This window comes from Rhinolophus ferrumequinum, chromosome 10, assembly GCF_004115265.2.
Source record: "Rhinolophus ferrumequinum isolate MPI-CBG mRhiFer1 chromosome 10, mRhiFer1_v1.p, whole genome shotgun sequence".
Classification (NCBI taxonomy): domain Eukaryota; kingdom Metazoa; phylum Chordata; class Mammalia; order Chiroptera; family Rhinolophidae; genus Rhinolophus; species Rhinolophus ferrumequinum.
In genome coordinates, this window is record NC_046293.1 from 673,372 (window position 1) to 683,696 (window position 10,325).

Below are 10,325 nucleotides of genomic sequence, written 5' to 3' on the forward strand. Positions count from 1 at the left end.
AAACTAATATAAAATAATACTGAATGTAAAAAAAAAAAAAGGGACAATGTTTGGCCTCCTCATCTGGAGGGTGGGGCTTGGTGAGATAAGGTGGGGTGCAGCAGCAGGAGTTGGTGGTCGGGCGTGTTGAGGCTGAGCTGCCCATTAGACTGTCATTCATTCATTCACTCATTCATTCATTCACCAATGCTTATGCTGTGCCTGCTGTATACCCACTCCCTCGGTGAACAAAACAGACACAGATCCCTGCATGAGGCAAAAGAGAGAAGCATAAACATTGTCAAAAGAGTAAACTAGGACATTCAGAAAAGAAAAGCAGAACAGGATAAAGGAAAGGAGACAGTGCTGGGGGCAGAGGGCAGGGTGGGTCTCATGCAAAGACATGAAGGAAATGAAAGAGTTAGTGGGCACCGTTGGGACAATCAGAAACACAGTCTCCTGCCAACCCAGTGCGTCCCCTCCACAAAGGTACAGAAGAATTAAACAATTTTACTATTCAATAAGCATTAAGAGATTGCAAAGATAGAAATCTCACCCTTTCGTATGAGCCAGGCAGGTACAACCCGTTTCAAGAGACATAACTCGTTCTCAGGACCATTTGACATTCAGCCCATTTTGTGTGGTGACAACACAGCCACAGCTACTCTGCTTGGTTGCTATTCGCATGGAATGACTTATTCCATCCTTTTACTGTCAACCTCCGTGTGTCTGTGTATCTAAAGTGAGTCTCTTCTACACAGCGTATAGATAGATCATGTTTTTAATGTACTCAACCAATCTCTACCTTTTAATTGGAGAGTTTTAATCTATTTACATTTAAAGTGATTACTGAAAGGAAAGGATTTACTTCTACCATTCAGTCTTTTGTTTTCTGTATGTCTTATATGGTTTTTTCCCTAATTCTTCCATTACTGCCTCTTTTAGTATTACATTGATTTTTTTGGAGTGTAGCATTATTTTTAATTATTCTTTGTTTTTTTACTTTTTAAAAATTTTTTTATTAGGGAATATTGGATATTGGGGAACAGTGTGTTTCTCCAGGGCCCATCAGCTCCAAGTTGTCCTTCAATCTAGTTGTGGAGGGCGCAGCTCAGGTCCAAGTCCAGTGTGGAGACAGAGCCCCAGAGAGCAGTTTCCAGGCTCTCCATGTGGAAAGGTGCTGGCTCGGGTAGTAGATGGCCATCAGCTGTGACTAGTTGGCCATTAGCTGTTACCGGTTAGCCATTGGCCACTAATATAACTGCTGTGGCTATGCTAGCAAGCGGGCATTGCAGTTAGCAAGTGAGATTGGTTGGCAGAGAAGCGGACAGCAGGTTGCGTCGTGTGGCTCCCGCTTCTTGTGTCTCCAATCCAGCTGTGAGCGAGAATATAGGGTATGACTCCCCTATCTGTAGTTCCACTGGTGTTCCTTTTTGGCCTCACCATATCCTGCGTTCTTGTGTGGGGAGCGGGAGCTGAGACCCTGCATGACGAATGGTGCAGTGAACAGGGTATGGTGTTGGCCGGAATCCCCAAAGGGGTTTACATGTATGAAAGCTCTGTTTCGGGAGACCCGTGAGGAGCTGCAGCCGTTTGGACGGCTATTGGTGTGCAGCCCAAAACAGACACCATTTGGTTTGACACTGGGACGGGCCAGAGTAGCCAGTCGGCTGAGCTACGGGCTGTGTGGATGATAATCAGCCATGAGCCCGGACCCCTAGTTATTTGTACTGACAGCTGGGCAGTGTTCCGGGGCCTAACGTTGTGGCTCCCTATGTGGAAACACCAAAACTGGTTGGTAAGACACCGTCCACTGTGGGGTCAAGCCATGTGGCAGGACCTCTGGGACCTAGGACAGATAAACGAGGTGACCCTAATGCATGTCACAGGTCACTCCCCCTTAGTGTCCCCAGGTAATGATGAAGCAGATGCCCTAGCACGAGTCCGATGGTTAGAACGGGCTCCTGCCACTGATGTGGCCCATTGGCTGCATAGGAAATTGCAGCACGCTGGAAGCCGAACCACGTGGCAGGTGAGCAAACGCTGGGGTCTGCCTTTGAAATGGCAGGAGATAGCAGATGCCTGCTATGACTGTGCCGTCTGTGCCCAGGACAGCCCCCAAAGGCGGAGGCTCCCCTGGGACACAGCAGACTACGCGAGGGAGGGTGCCCCTCACTCGCTGGCAAGTGGATTACATTGGACCCCTGCCTAAGGCCCGCAATGCGATATACGCATTTACAGCAGTGGACACTGCTACGGGATTGATGTTTGCTTGGCCGTGTCCAGCTGCGGATCAGCGGCACACAGTGGTCGCTCTTACACGGCTGTGCGCCCTCTATGGGCGCCCCCAGGTCATTGAAAGTGACAGGGGTACCCATTTTACGGGGCAAGAAGTGCAGCGCTGGGCTGCCAGGATGGACGTGCAATGGTTGTTTCATGCTCCGTATAACCCACAAGCAGCTGGCATGATTGAACGCTATAACGGCCTTTGGAAGCAAGGTCTCCGGGTGTCAAAACACCCTCCCACGATGCGTGACTGGGCCTCGCGTTTATGGGATGTCCTGAGAGTCCTGAATGAGAGACCACGGAAGGGAGGGCCTGCACCAGTAGAAGCTCTGCTACATCGAACGGCCGCTCCCATTCAATTACAAGTTACCACCAGTGAGACTCTGTTAAAGCCAGGCTACGGCAGAAATGGAAACATTTTGCTGCCAGCACCCACATGCTTGAAAGCAGGGGAACGGCAGCAACGGACTTGGCCCTGGTGGGTCAAAAGCCCCCACTGTCGGTGGTTGGGTCTGATAGCCCCATGGGGGGCTGGTTTGACTTGACCCATGATTTGCAAGTGACGCCAACACCACAAGTGACTGTAGTATACAGAGGTCCCAATGCCCAGATAATTTTGCGGGGAACCTATGTGCTCTTGCTATGACCTAGTATGGGGTCCCCTGTTCTGTTACGTATTGAAAATACGCAAGGGACCCCAAGCACTGCCATAAAGTTTTAGATCCACAAACCGGGAAAGGTGCCAGTGGCAGTCACCCTCCTTTCCCAGGACATAAATCTGGCGTGTGTCCTCCCAGATGGAAGGGATTTGCCATTGTTGGTTCCTAAGACTGTTGGTTCCTAAGAGGCAGATTGCTTTCTGCCTCTAGGTGCCTATAGGCTAATAGGGCACAGGGTCCCTCACAGAAGACGCTTGTCACGTAGATTGTGAGGCAAGACCCTGTAGGGGTGGAGTGTGGGGACAGAGTTCCAGAGAGCAGTTTCAAGATCTCGGCCTCATGTGGAAAGGTGCGGGCTCGGGTAGTAGATGGCCATCGGCTGTTACCGGTTAGCCATTAGCCACTGATATAACTGCCGTGGCTGCGCTAGTAAGCACCGATTGCAGTTGGCAAATGAGGTTGGTAGTCAGAGAAGAGGACGGCAGGTTGCGTCATGTGGCTCCTGCTTCCTGTGTCTCCAACCCAGCTGCCAGCAAGAATATAGTGGTATGACTCCCCTATCTATGGCTCCGTTGGTGTTCCTTTTGGCCTCACCATATCCTGCGTTCTTGTGCAGGGAGCGGGAGCTGAGACCCTGTATGACATCCAGTCACCGGTTTCAATCTTTAGTTAGAGGGGGCGCAGCCCACCATCCCATGCGGGAATTGAACCAGCAATCTTGTTGAGAGCTCACGCTCTAACCAACTGAGCCGTCCAGCCGCCCCTGGAGTGTAGCATTTTGATTTCCTTCTCCTTTCCTTTTCTGTATCTTTCCCCAATATTTTCTCAGTGGTTTCCTTGAGAGTTACAATTAAAATCTTAAACTTATAACAACCTAGTTTGAATAATATTAATACCAGTTTCTATAGTGTGCAGACACTACTCCTATATGTCTCCATCCCTCCCCTATTGTTGTCACAGATAAATCTTTATGTATTGTGTGCCCATTAACAGAGATTTATAATTATTGTTTCATGCATTTCCCCATAAAATCATATAGAAAAAAGAGGAGTTACAAACCAAAACTACAATAATACCAGCATTATATTTTCCTGTGTGGTTACCTTTACCCGTGTTCTGTATTTCTTCATGTGGCTTCGAGTTGCTGTCTATTGTCTTTTTATTTCAGTCTGAAGGGCTCTCTTTAGCATTTCTTGTAGGTCAGGTCTACTAGTAATATAATCGCTAACCTTTTCATTTATCTGGAAATACCTTATTTTCTCCTTCATTTTTGAAAGATAGTTTTACTAACATCATACTCAATGGTGAAGGACTGAAAACTTTACCCCTAAGATCAGGAACAAGACAAGAATGCCCACTTTTAACATTCAACATAGTACTAGAAGTGCTAGCCAGAGCAATTAGACAAGAAATAGAAATAAAGGCATTCAAATTGGAGAAATATTAAAGTATCTCTATTTACAGCTGACATGATTGTATATAGAGAAAACCCTAAAGAATCACATAAAAACACATTTACTCGTAGAGCTAACAAACGAATTCAGTAAAGCTGAAGGGTACAAAACCAAGCACATACAAGGCAGTTGCATCTCTATACACTATCAAAGAAGAACTTTTAAAAACTTTAAGGAAGTAATTCTATTTACAATAGCATCCAAAAGAAAAAAATACTTAGGAATAAATTAAAGTTAGGAGGTCGGTGGAAGACTTGTACACTGAAAACTACAAAACGTTGCTGAAAGAAATTAAAGAGGACACAAACGAGTGGAAAGGCCTCCGTGTTCACGGACCGGAAGACTTGATATCGTTAAGCTGTCAAGGCTGTCCTAAGTGATCTACAGATTCAGTGCAACCTTTCTCAACATCCCAGTGCTGTTTTCTGTAGAAAGAGAAAATCCATCCTAAAATTCACATGGAATTACAAGGGACCCCAAATAGAGAAAATTATCTTGGAAAAGAACAAAGTTGGACTCACGCTTCCCTCGTTCTAAACTTACTACAAAGCTGCAGTAATGAGGAGACTGTGGTACTGGCATGAAGATGAACGTACTGGGGATGCCAAAAAATGTACACAAGTGGACACTTTGGTCAATGTTGCTCAAGCAGTAGTTTACTGTAATCAGAAATGCTGATGGTAACCGCTCTGAGCACCTCTTGTAATTGCAGAAGTCAAACGTGGGTTGTATTCATCTTTTGTTATCGGTATATATTGAGTATTACAATTTTAATAGTTTTCTTCCTTTCTTAAAATGTGTATACTTTTTTGGGGGGCACCCTCTGTATAGCTCCATGGAAGAGAGTTGAGAGTCAAGAAATAAACTCTCACATTTATGGTCAGTTGATTTCCAACAAAGGTGCCAAGACCATTCCATGGGAAAGGACAGTCTTTTGAACAAATGGTGCTTGGAAAACTGGATACACACATGTGAAAGAATGAAGCTGGACACTTACCCAAGTGTACATCGAGAAATGAATGGATATACAAAAGGGGGTGTAGACCTACAATGGCTCATTAATCAGCCATAGAAAGGAATGGCGTTCTGATAGACACTACACCATGGATGAGCCTTGAGAACGCGATGCTGAGTGAAATAAGCCAGACACAAAGCCAGCTGTATGAGCTTCCAGAACGGGCCAGCTGAAGCACTGTGAAGTAGAGATTACCCTGGCCTGCGTGAAGGGGGATCAGAGTTATTGTGTCACAGCTACAACAGCTACAGGGTTTTGTTTGGGATGATAAAAAAGAGTTCTGGAAATAATGATGTTAATTGCACAATACTGTGAATATACTGATGTCACTGAATTATTCACTTAAAATAGAAATTTTTATCTTATGTATATTTTACCACAATAAAAAAACTTTTTTGAAGAGGACTTGATAGCACCTTGTGTCACTTATAGTTCACCCTAATTTACCTGGTCATGGGTGTGGCCACGGCCTTATCTATTTCCCTTTATTCAAAGGAAAAATTAAACATTCTCATCTCTCTGATAAGCAGGGAGATGACCCACGGAGCCAGGCACCAAGACTGGGAGAGGAGGCGCTGTCTTTCTTGTTTACGTTTCAAAGAGACCGATGGGGACTATTAGGAAAAACATTCCTGGTTGTAAAACAGGCCAGAAGCCTACTTTTTGAAAGGTTTACAAGCATTTCAAAAGGAGAGAATCTACAAGTTTTCTAGAGGTTTCCATTTTGGCACCAGGGAAGATTTAAATTTACCCTTACGACACCTAGAGGAAGAGTCGGTGCAAAGGCCCTGGGGCGGGCACGACAGTGTCACGGGAGTGGAGGGGGAGAGAGGAGGGACACAGGTGGAGAAGCAGAGGAGGCTAGCAGCCATTGGGAAGAAGTTGGCTTTTACGCCCACCAAAGTGGCCGTTGGGAAAATCACGTGACCCCAAGTGTGCGAGGAGAGTAGGGGTGCCAGTGGAGGGCAGATGTTGTCACACAGCAGCCTAGCAGACTGTCCCCCCATGTCTTTCCTTAAGGAAAGAATAGTCTGTGAGAGTGTGCATCTCTGGGACTGTATATTCCTCTCTATTTAGTCTCCAAAAGAGGGTTTGCAGCCAATGACGAGTAAGATCCCCCCACGGGGGCGGGGGGGGAACAACTCAAGCCAGGCAGAACCCCATGGAGACCCCCCATGAGCTGCCTTAGAAAGATTTGGGAAGGGGCCTTGTCTCCCCTTCCCCCTGCCTGGGAAAAGCAGCTGCTGACTCTGACTTTTCCCTCTCACCTAATTGGGAGAAAAGTCTTGAGAGTGATAAGATTAAGCTCTCTGCTCAGCTCTGTGAAACAATTTCAACACGTAATATATGTCCCTTAAAAGAGCTGCATACCTCACCTCAAGGACTTTCTGCTTCGGCTGTTTGAAGATCAACATAATTGGTTTGGGTTGTTTCTATAACGTGATAAGTGAGTCTCACAGACCGTGCCAAAAACACTGCTACTCCCTTGTATACTTATCAATAAAAACCTCCAGTCGGCTTTGTTCTGGGCTCCAGTCTTTCAGAACTGAGACCCCTGGCCTTCTGAGATTTAACTACATTAAGTCTCTGTATGTTTCTTTCTTAAAACTTAACCCAAAGCCGCCCCTTCTCGCACCCTCACTGCCGGTGTTGCGCTGGACGCCACAGGCAGAAGCAAGGGAGAGCAGAGCCCATGGGACGCTACTGCAATAACCGGAGTGAGAGACCTGGGCGGGCGGCGGCGGCGGCGATGGTGAGGCAAGGTTAGACCCCGGGTGTATTTTGGAGTTAGAGCCAATCAACGGGGTTTCCTGGTGGAGCAGATGAGATGGAGAGGCAGAGGGGCCAGGGATAGCTTGGGTCTTTGATCTGAGCACCTGCGAACTTGGCATTGCACCCCGGAGATGCGGAGGGTAAGAGGGAGCGCGCGTGGGTGGGGCTCCCAGGAGTTCAGCCTGGGCGCTGGCCGTAGCGATTTCCGTTAGACATCCAAGTGGAGAGGCCACAAGAGCTGTGGCGGTGGAGACCCCAGCGTGGACACCGTGGGCGTAACCGGAGGCTGGGTGAGGTCGCCGGGAGCCAGGAGGCCAGAGCTGAGAGAGGAGGGGAGGAGACCCGCGAATGTCCAGGAGGCGGTGTGCTGACCCGCCAAGTGCCAGCTGGAGGTGGGAACCCGACTTGACAAGATGAACTCTGGGGAGAGGCCTGACTGCAGAGGGTGTGGGGAGGGAGCGGACCGGAGGAGCGCGCGTGGACACCTGCGTTTAGAGGCAAAGGAACAAAGGAATGAGTGGTAGCTGGGGTGGTGCGGGCTCAGAGGGGCTTGGGGGTTTGGAGGTCCCTCCGTTTGCAAAATGACGACATGTGTGCCCGCGGGCTCTGCGGTGAGGAGGGGTTTGGCCTTGGTCTCTGCCCGGCAGGTCGTGGAGAGGCCGAGTTCCAGGGGTCCAGTCCCGGGCCGCCGGGGCAGCAGCGGCGGGGTCGCGGCCCCAACTCGCTTCCGGAGCGGAATCGCAGGCTCGCTGTGGGGCCGCTGGGCAGCGCGCGCAGGGCAACTGTGTCGTTCCGCACCCCGCGCCCACCCGCCAGCCCCCAGCGCGGTCCCCGCATTCACCCGCTTGCGGCTTGCGGCTAAAACAGAGCGGTTTCCGGTTCCTGAACAGAATCTCGATCAACAGCTTCCAATAAGATCCCGATTATTTCAATACTAGAATTAGTAAATTGTTGCTTATTGCTAGAGAAGACTGGATTTCTTTCCTCCAAAACTCTCCGTTGTGTACATTCGCACGTGCACTTTTCTGTGCTTCACTGACACCCGGGACTGCGGGCCTCCTGGGGCTCAGCCAGAGACACCCCTGTGGACAGCAGTGCGGGCAGCCGAGGGCGGGGCGATAGCTGGGCGTGGAGGGGGGGCGCGTTCCAGGAGGTGTGGACGGTGGCACATTGGCTGTGAGGTGTGAGAAGGGGTCCTGTGAACGTAGGGTGAAGGTACGTAGAATGTGGGATATGCAAGAGACCAGATGACCTCCGGGAGAGTATTCTGGGCACGCTCACCGGACGGGGCGGGGGTGGGGTGGACCCAGGGAAAGAGATGCTGGGGCCAAACCAGCCACGAACTCATCGTGCGCGGCTGTGGGGCACCTGCCTCTCCAGGGAAACCAGAGTCACTGGCGCCTTGAACAAGTGTCCTCCTGGGTGGCTCCGACCCAGCACTTGCGCCCCAGGAGCGCGTCAGGGCTGGGCTAGGGGCTCTGCTACACGCTGGAGGGACTGGGGGGGGCGAGGGCGGGACGACCGTGTGGGTACCCCCCACCTCCCCAATCTCCTAGCCCTATTTCGAGGTTTGGTTTCCGCCGGGGCTCCAGGGAGCGGGCTGGGGAGGGTCGCGGTTCCAACTGAGGATCAGCTGTGGGGTGGGGCCTGGGAACAGCTGCGGGGCGGGCCAGCGACCTCGGACCCGCCCCGGGGGACAAAGCAGGGCTTGCCTTATAGGCCCTGAGGAAGAGGGGAAGGGGAGGCCCTGCGAGGCCTCCCCAGAGTCCTGGGGGGGGGGTTAGGGAGGGGCCGAGGGGTGTAGCGCCCCCTCCCCCGGCAGGGCTGGGAGGGGATCAAGTGTAGCGCCCCCTTTGGCTTTTACTGAGAAGAAATGTCCGAGGATACCTCCTTTGTCTCGGGTCCTCAGGTTCCCAGTGCAATTGTCTCTCACCGCTGACCCATCCCACACTCGGCCCTCATGGAGACCACCTCCCCCCACCCAGGAAGGACCCGTCGGGCCAGTTACCCAGTTTCCAGGGTGGTGGCGGTGGCCGCCCAGGTGGACCAGCAGCGGGTAGCGGGCGCATGCGCAAAGCTGTGCGCTAGTGGAGGGGCGGGGAGAGAGGGCGCAGGGACACCCCTCACCCGCCCGGGGGACAAGGCGCGCTCCGCAGAGAGCCGGGCGCGCAGAAACTGCCTGGAGTATATATTTTTAAAAATATTTTGTTTATCTAATTTCTAATTATCATACAGTAAAATCGACTTTTTAAATTTTGGTGAACAGTTTTATCAATTTTACCACATTCGGGTAGCCGTCACAACAGGATACAGAACAGTTCCATCACCCCAAAAGTGCCCCCGCCATGGCTTTGTGGGCACACCCCACCCACCGGTGACCCTTGGCAACCACTGACCTGTCCTCCGTCACCAGTTTTGTCTGTGAGCGTCATGTAAATGGACGCGGACGGTATGAGCCCTTTGGCACTGGCTTCTTTCACTCAGGCTGATTCATTGGATGTTGTGTGGATCAAGTTTGTTTCTTTTCGTGACTGAGTGGCATTCCACGGGGTAGACGATCACAGTCTATTTATCCGTTCACCCACGGAAAGACATTTGGGTGGTTTCCAGCTTTCACAGATAAAGCTACCACGCACCTTCCTGTATCGCGTGAGCGTCCACTTTCACTTCTCTAAGGTAAATGCTGGGGTGACTGGTGACACGGAGCATCCCACGCTAAGCCAGGCCGTAGCGGACTTCCTAAGAGACAGATGAACCCTGCCCAGAGCCGGAGCACTACTTTGCACTCCCCAGCACCTGCCCGGCGACTTCAGCTGCTTCACGTCCTGACCGGTGCGGGGCGCTGTCAGGATCTCTGCTTCCAGTCCCGCTGTAAGCGTGCAATGGACTCACCCAAGCTCTACGGTGCTTCCCTGAGGGTCTGCAACATGCAGCATCTTTCACCTGCTCACTTGCCACCTGTGCGTCTTCTTGGGCGAAGTGTCTTTTCCAGACCTCTGCCTCTTTGCAAGCTGTGTTGTTTTCTTGTGTGGGGTTTAGAGAGCTCTTACATACTCTGCATGAAAGTCCTGCTCCTATATGTGGCCTGCAAATCCTCTCCCCCGAACTGTAGCTGTTCTCGCTCTTCTCTTGACCATATCTTTGGCAGGACAAAAATTT